This window comes from Odocoileus virginianus, chromosome 27 (assembly GCF_023699985.2).
Source record: "Odocoileus virginianus isolate 20LAN1187 ecotype Illinois chromosome 27, Ovbor_1.2, whole genome shotgun sequence".
Classification (NCBI taxonomy): domain Eukaryota; kingdom Metazoa; phylum Chordata; class Mammalia; order Artiodactyla; family Cervidae; genus Odocoileus; species Odocoileus virginianus.
This window is the reverse complement of record NC_069700.1, coordinates 3,199,974-3,212,757: the sequence shown is the minus strand read 5'-3', so window position 1 is coordinate 3,212,757 and position 12,784 is coordinate 3,199,974.

The window sequence follows — 12,784 nt, the reverse complement described above, 5'->3', positions numbered from 1 at the left end:
AAGCTAAAGGAGCTCATCACCACTAAGCAGGCCTTACAAGAATGTTAAAGGGACTTCTTTAAACAGAAAAGGCTATAACTAGAAAAATTATAACTTTCTAAAATTAGAAAGTCTCAAGGGGTTTCTTGAATTTGTTGGTAGCATAAAGTATGATGGGCAGGAAGAGGGTGAAATGAAGAGTTTGCTCAGTTAGCCACTGGGCGGATTTTCCAATGTTTATTAGCACGGTCTTGTTCCTCTCATGGTAAGTCTGACCAGCGGGTCCCCGGTCCAGCACTAAGGATCAGCAGCCAATTACCAGTTGGTGATGGGCTAGTCACTTCTGTCATTTCTGAAACCCCCACTTTCCTTAGAGTGGGAATTCCTGGAGTACATAAATGTCCGTGTACAAAGAGTGCCATCAGAGCTAAATTTTAAGAAGTAGCTGGAACACTTCAGCAGACAGTAATTTATTTGATCCTTACAAATCCAATTATTTGGGCCTTCCCAGGTGGCAGAGCGGTAAAGAATCCGCCTGCCAAAGCAAGAGACGTGGGTTCAACCCTTGGGTCAGGAAGATCCCCCAGAATAGGAAACGGCACCCACTCCAGTATTCTTGCCTGGAAGAGTCCATGGACGGAAGAGCCCAGCGGGCTTCAGGCCACGGAGTCACAAAGAATCAGACACAACCGAGCGGCTGAGCAGAGCCCACCGTTAGAAAGTGGGAAGTGGACGGACAGGCTCTGGCTAAGCTCATTTATTTAAATTTATTTAGAGCAGGTCCGATTATTTGACCCTGTTTTACAGGCAGGACATGAATTATTATTCATACTTTACATATGATCAAACTGAGGCTCCAAAAGATTCTAACTTACTTACTCTCACGCTGCCCATCAGCTTACAAACAAGCCTGCTTTTCTGATGCTCATGGAGTGCCTGTTCTATCAGACCACAGTTTCCCTCCACTGTCACTAGTGATCACACACAGGTGTTGAGAAAGCATTCCCCTGGATGCTGAGAGAGAGACAGGAACCCCCAGAAGGTCTCCATCCCACAGCAGTCTGAAATCTAATTGAGAGAACAAGGCATTTCATTTGTAAAAAAAAAAAAAGTGTTTTTAAAAAGCATGTAATAGCTGTGTTAAATGTTGAAAAATAGATATTGAGAGACAGTCTAGGCAATAAAAGCCACAGGACCTGGTGTTTCAAACTCAACAAAAGGGAAGAGTCTTTCAACAAATACTTCTTCACTATATTTATTGAGCACCTACTATGTCTCAGCTACTTTTGTCCAAGACTGAAGACCTTGTACTTTTCTTAACTAGCTTCTCACAGAACTTGGAGAATCTGAGTAGGAAAAAGACTCCAGAATGCACCCAGATGTCTTTGGGGGCCCCTAAAGTGCAGAATTGATGGGGTCTTTAGGGCCCGTATGTGGCACTGGGCTGGGACCCAGGATGTTACGCCAAATTTCACGTGGCCAGATGGCTATCTCATGCCCCTACCCCGCCCCTTGTCTTGTCAAGCAATCCGTACTTTGAGAAAACTACTGATAAAACATTCTTGGGACCAGATTAGTTTTCAGATCTACCTAGTTCAGTTCAGTTGCTCAGTCGTGTCTGATTCTGCAACCCCATGGACAGAAGCACGCCAGGGTTCCCTGTCCATCACCAACTCCGAGAGCTTGCTCAAACTCATGTCAGATCTTTCTAATGGGCCGTGAAGTATGTTGTGCTGGCTCCAGCCATCACAGGCCATGTAACCCGCTCTGCTTTGTAGCCACGCTGACTGGTCAGGCTCTGGAGCACATTCTTCTGGTTTTTATCCTTCTGAGTCTCTGGGGGAAGAGAAATCTCCCTGCCGGTCCTTCTGGCTTGTCTTCCCTGTTCACTGGCTCACACACACGTCTTTTGTTTTTCTCTTTTGCTGGGGAAGTTTCTTCCATGTCCCAATCTTACCCAGCTCCCAACCAGAAGAGCCAATGAGGGATATTATTTTTAAGAATAACTGTGTTTATTTTTAAAAATATGTTTGAAAAAAATAAAAAAAATATGTTTGATTTGTTTCTTGGTGATAAGACTTACTACAGGGAGAGTTGCATGCTTCACACTGGCTGTAAACTGGTTTTGTTCTGATGTTATTGTTGTTTTGAGGGTTTTTTTTTTTTTACATTTTTTATTATGATAATTTTTATTTTTTTGGCCACGCTTCGTGGCATGCAAGATGTTAGTTCCCACTGTTATTGTTGTTCAATTGTTCAGGCGTGTCTGACTCTTTGCGACCCCATGGACTGCAGCCCACCAGGTTTCCCTGTCCTTCCCTATCTCCTGGAGTTTGCGCAAACTCACGTCCATTGAGTCAGTGACGCCATCCAGGGATCAAGCCCAGGCCCCCTGCAGTGGACATGCAGAGTCCTAACCGCCGGCCTGCCATGGAGTCTAGACGGAACGTCACTCAGTCACGTCCGACCCCTTGAGACCGACCCACGGACTGCAGCCCGCCCAGCTCCTCTGTCCATGCGATTCTCCAGGCCGGAATGCTGGAGTGGGCTGCCATTCCCTTCTCCAGGGGATCTCCCCAACTGGGGGACTGAACCTGGGGCCCCTGCCTCGGAGGCAGATTCTCTACCGTCTGGGCCATGAGGAAAGCCTGGACTACCAGGGAAGTCTTTAAGTTTTACTTTAGTTGAAGTGTACTCGGCTTACAATACTGTGCCGACCTCCGCTGTGCACAAAGTGACTCAGTCACACACACGTGTACATTCTTTTATGTAAGCACATTATTTTCCATTATGATTTGTCCCAGGAGATTGGACACGATTCCCTGTGCTATTCAGTAGGCCTTTTTGTTTATCCTGAGCTGGTTTTACATTAGTTACATTAACTCACTAATGTAATGAAACAACTGTTATCTGCCTACTGTGTGCCAGAAATTCAGGAAGAAAAAACTGATTTCTTTATTATATAATAATTTTTCAAAGTGGTTATTACTAGTTCCTTTCAAGCAGGGCCTTCCCTTGTGGCTCAGAGGTTAAAGCGTCTGCCTGGAATTCAGGAGACCCGGGTTTGATCCCTGAGTTGGGAAGATCCCCTGGAGAAGGCAATGGCAACCCACTCCAGTACGCTTGCCTGGAGAATCCCATAGAGGGAGGAGCCTGGTAGGCTATAGCCCATGGAGCTGCAAAGAGTCGGACACGACTGAGCGACTTCACTTTCACTTTCACTTTCCCTTGTGGCTCAGCTGGTAAAGAATCCGCCTGCAATGTGGGAGACCTGGGTTTGACCCCTGGGTTGGGAAGATCCCCTGGAGAAGGGAAAGGCTACCCACTCCAGTATCCTGGCCTGGAGAATTCCATGGACTGTATAGTCCATGGGGTCGCAAAGAGTCGGACACGACTGAGCGACTTTCACTTTCACTTTAAGCAGATTGCGAAGAATGAAAGAGGTTGATCTCTGCCTTGGGTATCATTACCCCATTTTATCCTTACCTCCCACCACATCAGCACAGACCCTCTGTTCTGCCAGGCCAGGCTCCTCACATGTGGCTCCTCACCCCCCGAGTCCCGCCCATCACCCTGGCTGCAGTGTCCTCTTAAATGCTGATTCATATTCCACGTACCCTTGTGGCCAAGGTGGTTCCCAAATACCATGGAAGCATTCCTGGCCACTCCATCCTCAGCTCTGTCTCTCCTCTGAAGTCCGCTCTACGGCAGCCGCAGGTAGAATCTAACCAGTACCATTTCTTCAAAATGCAGGAACTCCGACAGCAGGTGTCAGATGCTACAGCTGGTGCCATTCCCAGCGCTGAGCGTGGGGGTGACGGAGTAACTGACTCTGAACCGGCCTCCTGTACTGTTAGAGAATCTAGAAAGAGAAGGTGGGTCCCATAGGTGCTTGTTTTCCAATCAGTCTGCTTTTGTATTTTTAGTTTAGAAGGCAGTAATTTAATCCGCCTCGTTTTTGCCCGCTACCTTCGGCACACTTCCCCCAGAAGTCTCAGTTCTAAATTATACTCTTTTCTTTTTTGTGTCCCTCTTTTCACCCCATCAGTCAAAATTTAGCATTTTCATTTCTCGGACAAAACATAAAAACTGAATTTGGTGATTCCAATTAATTAGCAGCTGTTCTTACTAAACAAATCAGGAGCAAAAAGCTGGTTAAAAAAAAAAAAACAGTCTTAAAATCTACCAAACGTATCTGCAACTTCTCACACCGCCCAGGCCCTCGTCTCATCTCGGCAACAGTCAGAACCCAATTGTCCTGGTTCCCTTAGAAACTGCCCGCTGACCCCTGTCAGAGGCGTTCGCGTGCACACAGCGTTAGGTAGAGCAGAACCTGGAAGATTTCTGCACGTGCCTCTTTGTGCCGCATAACTCTACATGATTTTCAAGATCTTAACCCACCTCTCCTTCTCCCTGCCCCCCAGAACTAATCTATATGCTAATTTGCACTTGATCATGCCGCCCCACAATATGGTAATTGCTGTAATGTTTTCCAGGGAGAAAAAAAAAAAGAAGAAATTCAGCCATGCCTCCTTCTCTGAAATCTGCATTCGTGAGAACCTCGGCCCAAATAGCAAGTTAGAGAGCCTGCGTCCACGGTGATGCTTTGCCTCATCCAGGTCAATGTGAGATTGCTTTGGAAAAACTGGAAATGTTCCCCTAGGCTACCTTATTTTGAACTGATCCCCAGAAGTCCCATGTGTCTGGGGAAGCAGTGAGTTAAGGTGGCTGCCTTCCCCTACCTGAGAGGGTCTCTAGATTTATGAGAAACCTGAAAGCTCTCACTTAACGGTTCACCCTCTGAAGGATGGCCAAGTGGTCCAGGCTTCCGGCTTCTCCGCTTCGCCTGTATCCACGCGGGGGTCCCTCCCTTCTTGCCCTGTTTCCTACTGTGTGCCCTCCAATGCTATTAAGATGTCAAATGCCGGAGTGACAACAAGAGAGCCCTAATTAAACAGCATCAAAGAGGGCCCTCGAAGGAACAGACTGAACCCAAACAAGAGGAGCTTGGGACCGGAAATGGGGAAGAAAGGCAATGGGGGCTTGATAATCAGCTGGGTTTCAGCCTGGGTTTGTTGTGTGTATTTAAAGGGCCCAGCGACACAAAGAGCTCCCCACGGTGTCAGGCCAGAGACCAAGTGTGGATGCGCCGAGACAGAAGGGGTGATGCTCCCTGAGTCCTGTGACCAGAATCACATTGTGATTGGCCTCCGAGATCACTTATGGCAATCAGGGAAGTAATATACTTCTGAATAATTATGAATAATTAGGCACATTTATGAATAATTATACTGATAATAACTATCCAACTCATTCCATTTTAAAATTGTAATTCAGTCATTATGTGTTAGGTAGTCATTGCCTCCCGCCTGCCTTCTGCATATTCATGGTCTGATCCGACTGCCGATCTCACCGAGTCTGGCGCCTCTCTGCAGGTCCGGGTGGCCATAGCAACAGCCAGATCCTGGACTCACCCTGGGGACCAGAGCACACACTGGTGGCAGGGTCGGAGCTTCACGGCCTTCACGGTTCACTTGGAAGCATCTGAACAGTAGAAAGCAGCAGAAAGGATACAGGAAACACATTCGTGAAATGCTGGCGCTCTGCCAGCTCATGACTCATTTATCAACATGCCCAGGACTTCAAAGTAACGGCCAGGAGCTCACTGGTGCTTTCAATGCTGATGGTAAAAAGAAGCTGTTGTTTCCACCACGTGTCTTTGTAAAGAACACCAGTGAACTGTACTAGAGCTGTCTCTTCATGGTATCTTCTGACCAGAGTTCTAGGCTGCTTAGAAATCAGAAGTCCCAGCTGGAAGATGGAATTCAAATCATGGGTGTTTCCTCAGGTTTTAAAGCAACACGTGCACTGGGCTTCCTGCCTTACGCTTGTCTCCTCTCGTCCTACTTCTTCTTCCTCTGTCTCTCTCTCCCTCCTACACCTTTGCCAACTTCTCTGTCACCTCCGTGCCATTCGCTGTTCCACCTTAACAACGACAATCATTAAAGTAAGGCTGTTGTTGTTGCTTAGTTGCTCAGTCGTGTCTGACTCTTTGTGACCCCATGGACTGCAGCCCACCAGGCTCCTTTGTCCACAAGAATACTGGAGTGGGTTGCCATTTCCTCCTCCCAGGGATCTTCCCGACCCAGGGACTGAATCATCTGTCTTCTGCATGGCAGGCAAGTTCTTTCCCACTGAGCCACCAGAGAAGCCCCAAAAGTAAGCTTAAATTTCCCCAATTCCAAAAGTGATACGTGTTAACTCGGAAATTGGGAAAGGACTGGGGCATAAGGAAAATGGAATTTAAAAAGTCAGTATCTCAACACCTGAAAGAACAAATAGTAACTTAACATTACAAGGTTTCTTTTTCCATGCATATTTTATACAACCAAGGTTATATTACAAAACCTATTTTGCATCTCAAAATTTTCTTTAACATTTTGCATAGAATTGTATTTTCTATATTATTAAATCATAAGTATTTTATGTGTTATTAAGATTTGTTTTAAAAGTTTCATATTTGATATGGTCAAATGAAATTATATGAAAATGTACATGATAGTCATTTACTGATGCTTTGGATATCCATATTTCCCATTTTTGCTAGTTTGCCATATAATCTTGTGGGGAAGTCTTTTCATTCTTATTTCTCACCCTATTATTTCCATGTTCCCCTCCTCTTAGATTAAGACTTGATGTGGGCGTAAGGAAGTACGAGGCTCCAGAAATGAGACAGTGGAATAATGTCACTGGTTTAGCACACAGACAGGCTTACAACACACAATCTTTTGAGGGATGAGCAACAATAATATCCTGCAGTTTAACTCTAAACAAAACTTTTTGTGCAGAATTAACCATAACAGGATTTCATCTTGGACTTTAACCAAGGGGACTTGGTAACTGAAACACCTTCTAATGCCTCCTTTCCTGAGACTTGATTACAGAAAAACAGAGGCCTGCATGGCATCTTGTTGAGCTTCTGAACAGTCATTTGCAAGGACAGCTTCAGATGCATCAGCGCTGCCTGGCGAGCTTTGTGAAAAGGCGTGTTCCTGAGTCCACCGCTGATACCCTGATTGAGTGGAGCTGGGAGCGAGGATCAAAGCAGGAAGTGAAGCAGGCGGCAGAGGTGAGATGCCGTGTGTGTCATGCCAAGAACGCTGGACTTCACCCTAGAAACATGATTCATGTGAGCGACCCAGACAAGGGGTCGCAGGAGCAAGGTGGGCCCGGTGCAAGGGGGCAGAGTAAACCGAGTGGCTGTGAGCCAAGCGTGGAGAGGTCCAGCCTGAAGGGGGGCTTTTCTTTCCTTCGTGAGGCAGGCCGCACCCTCTGTGAGCTGCCACCACGCAGCATCAGCCTCTCGGAAAACAGCCTGAGCCCCAAGTGTCAGCCAGCCCCCCCCACTTCCCTCCTGCCCCCCTTCCCTCTGCCTTCCCCTCCACACAAAGAGGCCATTATCTCCCGCCCCCACCTTTTCTCGTTTGAAGGAGGTATTTGGATAATGATTCCGCTGCCCAGTCAACCCCTCCTCCCCCACTTTCCCCGCTGCCAGCTAAATTCTAGTGATTGATGGGGGCAATACTTGGAAATTTTGAGATGTGGGGAGAGGGACGGGGAGGAGGACCACCGGGAACAAGTGGGGGGGGGGCGGGGAGGAGCTGCTGGAGCACCCGGGACATTGGAACATGTCAGGGCTGGTAAATGCTTCATTGAGGTGATGATGACAAACATTTATCTCTGAGCATATATATGCATTTTACCTAACGATCTCAGGCATCCATAAGGAAATCACAGGAACAGGCCCTAAATGAGAATCTCTTAGGAGTGGGGTCTGAATTGTAAATGCCTGCCAGAATCTTCACATCAAATTACAATAAGCAGAATGATATTTTAAGCAGCTTAGTACTTAAAGGGCAGAGGCTAGGTCTTCCCTGGTCGCTCAGACAGGGAATTTAAAGAATCTCCCTGCAATGCTGGAGACCCTGGTTCAATCCCTGGGTCAGGAAGATACCCTGGAGAAAGAAATGGCCACCCACTCCAGTATTCTTGCTTGGGAAATCCCATGGATAGAGGAGCCTGGTTGGCTACAGTCTACAGGGGTCGCAAAGAGTCAAACATAACTTAGCAACTAAACAACAACCACCACAAATAATCATACAATCCCTAATATAATTTTCCTGTAAGAATTCAAGATTGAATCCTGGGCAGTCCAGTGGTTAGAAGTCCACACTTCCACTGCAAAGAGCACAGGTTCGATCCCTGGTCAGGGAACTAAGATCCCACAAGCCACATGGTGTGGCCAACACAAAACAAAAAAAAACAGAATTCAACATAGTTCAGAATTTTCCAACACATTGTGATCGTTTTGAATGTCACTTATTTTAGGGAGATGCATCATTTTTCTGTGGCAAACATTTACAGATGAACAATTCTGAATAACAGAGAGCTTGTCCAGTAGAGTAATAACAGGAATAATAAGGAACAGCACGTGGTGACAGGAGGCCCAGCTCATCCTTCACTTTCTCCCCACACCCACCCTAACAGACTCCCCCAGGTCCCCCTTTCACACTTGAATAGAGATTTCAAGAGGCCAGGAAGCCTGCCCAGGTCAGGCAGCCTGTAAAAGGCAGAGACAGGAATTTGAACCCTGACCTACTTGTCTGTTTACCCCTAAGCTCTTTCACTGAAGGCTCCGGAGCTTCCCGCAGGTTCAACTTACCAAGAGCTCAACAAAGGAAAAAAGAAACACTGTTGAAAAACAAGTGGGAAAGTAGCCCATTTTACAAAAGGAAAACCACGAGGCTAAAACTTAGTATTAAACACATTTTACAAAAGGAAAACCACGAGGCTAAAACTTAGTATTAAACACTTAGTATAAAAATTATATACGTGTGTTCTCGGTCACTCAGTCGCAACCCCACGGACTGTAGCCCGCCAGGCTCCTCTGTCCATGGGATTCTCCAGGCAAGAATACTGGAGTGGGTTGCCATTTCCTTCTCCAGGGGATCTTCCCAACCCAGAAATCGAACCCAGGTCTCCTGCATTGCAGGCAGATTCTTTACCAACTGAGCTACGAGGGAGAACCCCCCCCCGAAAAAAAAAATATTTATAATTATATATAAAAAATATATATATATAACATATATAAAGCTTTTTTAATATATAAAGCTTAATATAAAAATTTATTAAGAAAAAACAGCTAAAAGAAAACCAGGTTCTAATGGAAACAATGTTAAAAATAAAAGTATTATCAAGACATTAGGAACGTAATGTATTATTCAGTCTATTTGAAACTGATATGGAATTTATAATTTTATTTTTTGTTAACAAACTGGAGATGAAATAGTGGTAACAACTCTTCAAGTTTATATTTTTCTTCTTTTGGTTTTTTTTTTTTGGCCCACCACACAGCATGTGAGATCTTAGTTTCCTGACAGGGGTTCAAACCCACACCCCCTGCAGTGGAAGCATGGAGTCTTAACCATTAGACCTCCAGAGAAGTCCCTTGAGTTTGTATTTCTAATACAATGGCTAAACTTCGTTTTCCTGTAACTTCTATCTTCCTATGTCTGCAGGCTGATGGACTAAGATGAATTGTAATAGAATTAGTAGAAATCCAAGTTAATGTCAAATAAAACCTCTTATGTGTTGTTTCTGTTTTAATTGTACAGCATCTTATAGGCTTTGGTCTCTACCAGAATGATCAACCTGTCACTTGCATTGTTTGACTATTGATTAAGTTTCAGAAATGTGTTGACATAAGTCTGACTGTAAAAAGAAAGTCAGCTCCCCTGCCTCCTGCCGCCGGGATTCCCAGTCTCATGCCGTTGCCTTTTTGCATGATTAATGTTCTGAAAAAGCTACAGAATCAATAAACATTTTCTGAAGCAGAGATATCTACATCCCCAAAGAGGGGTGCCTATTTAGTTTCCCACTCAATCTACAAAATACATTACCCTTTGGAGTGGAAGGGTCAGTCTTGGCTGCTGGATAAGAATCAGGAATTTTGCCTAGATTTATTTCTTCTTTTCAGAGTGAAAGTCCTAGGAGGACACCAAATAGTCTCCCGGGCGGCTGGGAGGACTAACCACACTCACTCTGGTTTACGAACACCCCTGAATGGCCCAAGTTAGACGCAGGAGGGAGCAGACCCTTCGGAGCTTCTGCTTAGAATGCTTCATAAAAGAACGAAGCTGAGGGCTTCCGGGTGGCTGAGCGGTAAAGAATCCGCCTGCCGACACAGGAGACTCCAGTTCGACCCCTGAGCCGGGAAGATCCCACAAAGCACGGATCGACTGAGCCTGTGTTCCAGAGCCTGAGATCCGCAACTACTGAGCCCATGGGCCTTAACTACTGAAGCCCTAGCACTCTAGAGCCTGCGCTCCTGAACCAAAGAAGCCAGCACAATCAGAAGCCCGTGCGCCGCAGCTAGGGAGCAGCCCCCGCTCGCCCCAACTACCGAAAAGCCCGCAGAGCAGCGAAGACCCAGCGCAGCCAAAAATAAATATATTTTAGAAAACCTCTTTATTAAAAAAAATTTTCTCTCTCTCTCTCTCTCCTACCCCCCCACCCCCTGCACCCTTCCTCTCTCTCTCTCTCTCTCTCTCTCTCTGGAATATAAGATTCTTGGGAATAAACAGCATCATCTCCAAGTGTTTAGAAACCTACCTTGTTCTGCCAGACATCATTGCATCAGCTTGAGAAAAACCCTCTTTTCTACTGAGGCTGTATAGTGTGACACCTCTGCCCCCTTCCACTGGGGAAAGATGTCCACAAACACAGCTGCTACAGACCAACCCAACTGTGGCCAACACACACGAGTCCAGGGAGGCAGGGAGCTGTCAGAGCCGCAGACATGGACGAGATTCAGGTTCTCTGGAATCCTCTTTCTCCCACAACGTTATGTAGTATCGCCATCAAGGAGAAAGTCTTGACTTCAGGTCTTTGCAAGATGAGGGCTCCCTTCTAAGTGAAATGAATGAAATAATTTGGAACCAAGGTTCAACTGTACAAAGGGAAATAAAAGAACTCCCCACCAAGGCCAAGTACTCTTGGCTCCCACCCCCACCAAACCCCGCCTTCCACGTGCTCAATCCCCCTGCCCCGTGGCCAGGATGTCCTGCCTTGAGTCACACCTGACACTGAGCCCTATCTTGCTACATGTCACTCTTGGCCCAGGGAAGGATAAGGATGGACGGTGGAAGGCCTTTGTCTCATACCGATGGGACAATGTTGGGATTCTGGTCTCTTGAGTCAGAGTGGACTCGAAAAATAAAGCAAGACCAGGCGACGCCATGTGATAAGCTGAGAAATGACTAAGTTCCCTCAGCCTCAGGGAGGCTCCTTCGGGACCCTGCCAACCACGGTCAACACGCTGGGTCTGATCTCAGGGTTGCAACAAAAAGCTTTCCCTGTGCACTCAGTCACGCTCCCCAGCTCAGAGAGGAAGAATGGGAAGACTGACTCTTCTTGAAGATGACACCGTGGCCCTTCCTTCCACGCAGCAAGGATTCCCCAGTCAGCGAGCTTCTGAGGCTATTTGGGGCACAGCTCTTCAGTGAGAATTCTCTCCGTGCCTGGAAAGAATGAAAATTAGCAGTCCAACCATGTCATGGAAACAACCTGGGACATTACTTAATAGATCTAATTACATGAGAATAATTTCATTAGCACAAGCTTTCAGTTGAATATGCTACAAATGGTCCCCAAAATGTGTATTTCCTTCCTGGAACCTATCCATAATGAGATTTTTGTGGCTGAGGGTTTATTCCATAGGACAATTCCAAGGCACCCAATTTTGAGCTAGATGAACACATTAAGCAACCAGGCATACTCAGGTTTGTATCTGTCATTATTTATTTACAAAGTCTTCCGATAAACCCCAGGGTAATGTCACTGAAGTCATGTGGGCAGTGTTAGAGAGACTATCTAAGAGGTGGACACATTTGCAGAGGCCAGGAATTCTGGCTCTTCATTGACCATCCTTCTCTCCCAAGGTGAGAACTAGGGGAGCCCCAGGCATCCTCCCAGGCCCCTCACAGGGCCAGGAAGCACTTTCTCTCATTATGATGCAATGACCTGAGTTTCCTGCTATGAACAGGCTTCAGATGAAATCTAACCAATAAGATCTTTCCTTCCTTTCCTTCCTCTTCCCTCCTTTCATATCTCCCTTCTTCTTTTCAATTCCTCTCTCTTCCTTTTTTTTTCCTTTCTTTCACTATTTCTCTCCCTCTTCTGCCCTCCAACTCTCAACACACTGGAGAGTAAACATTCAACAATGAATCTTGTACATGTATATATATATATATATAAATGTATGTATAATGGAATATTAGTCACAAAAAAGAACGAAATAGTGTCGAACATCAACATGGATGGACCTAAAGATAATCATATTAAGTGAAGTAAGTCAGACAAAGACAAATGTCATATAATACCACTTATATGTGGGATCTAAAAATATATATACAAATCAACTTATTTATAAAACAGAATCACAGATGTAGAAAACAATCTTATGGCTACCAAAGTGGAATGGGAAGGAAAGGATAAATTGGGAGATTGGGACAGACATCCACACACTATCACATATAAAACAGGTAACTAATAAGGACCCACCGTGCAGTACAGGGAACTTCCCTCCATACTCTGTAATGACTTAGATGGGGACAAAATCTAAAAACCAGTGGATACACTTCTATGTGTGACTGATTCACTTTGCTATACAGCAGAAACTAACACAACATTGTAAATCCAATATACTCCAATGAAGGTTAATTTTAAAATGATACCCAAAAAAATG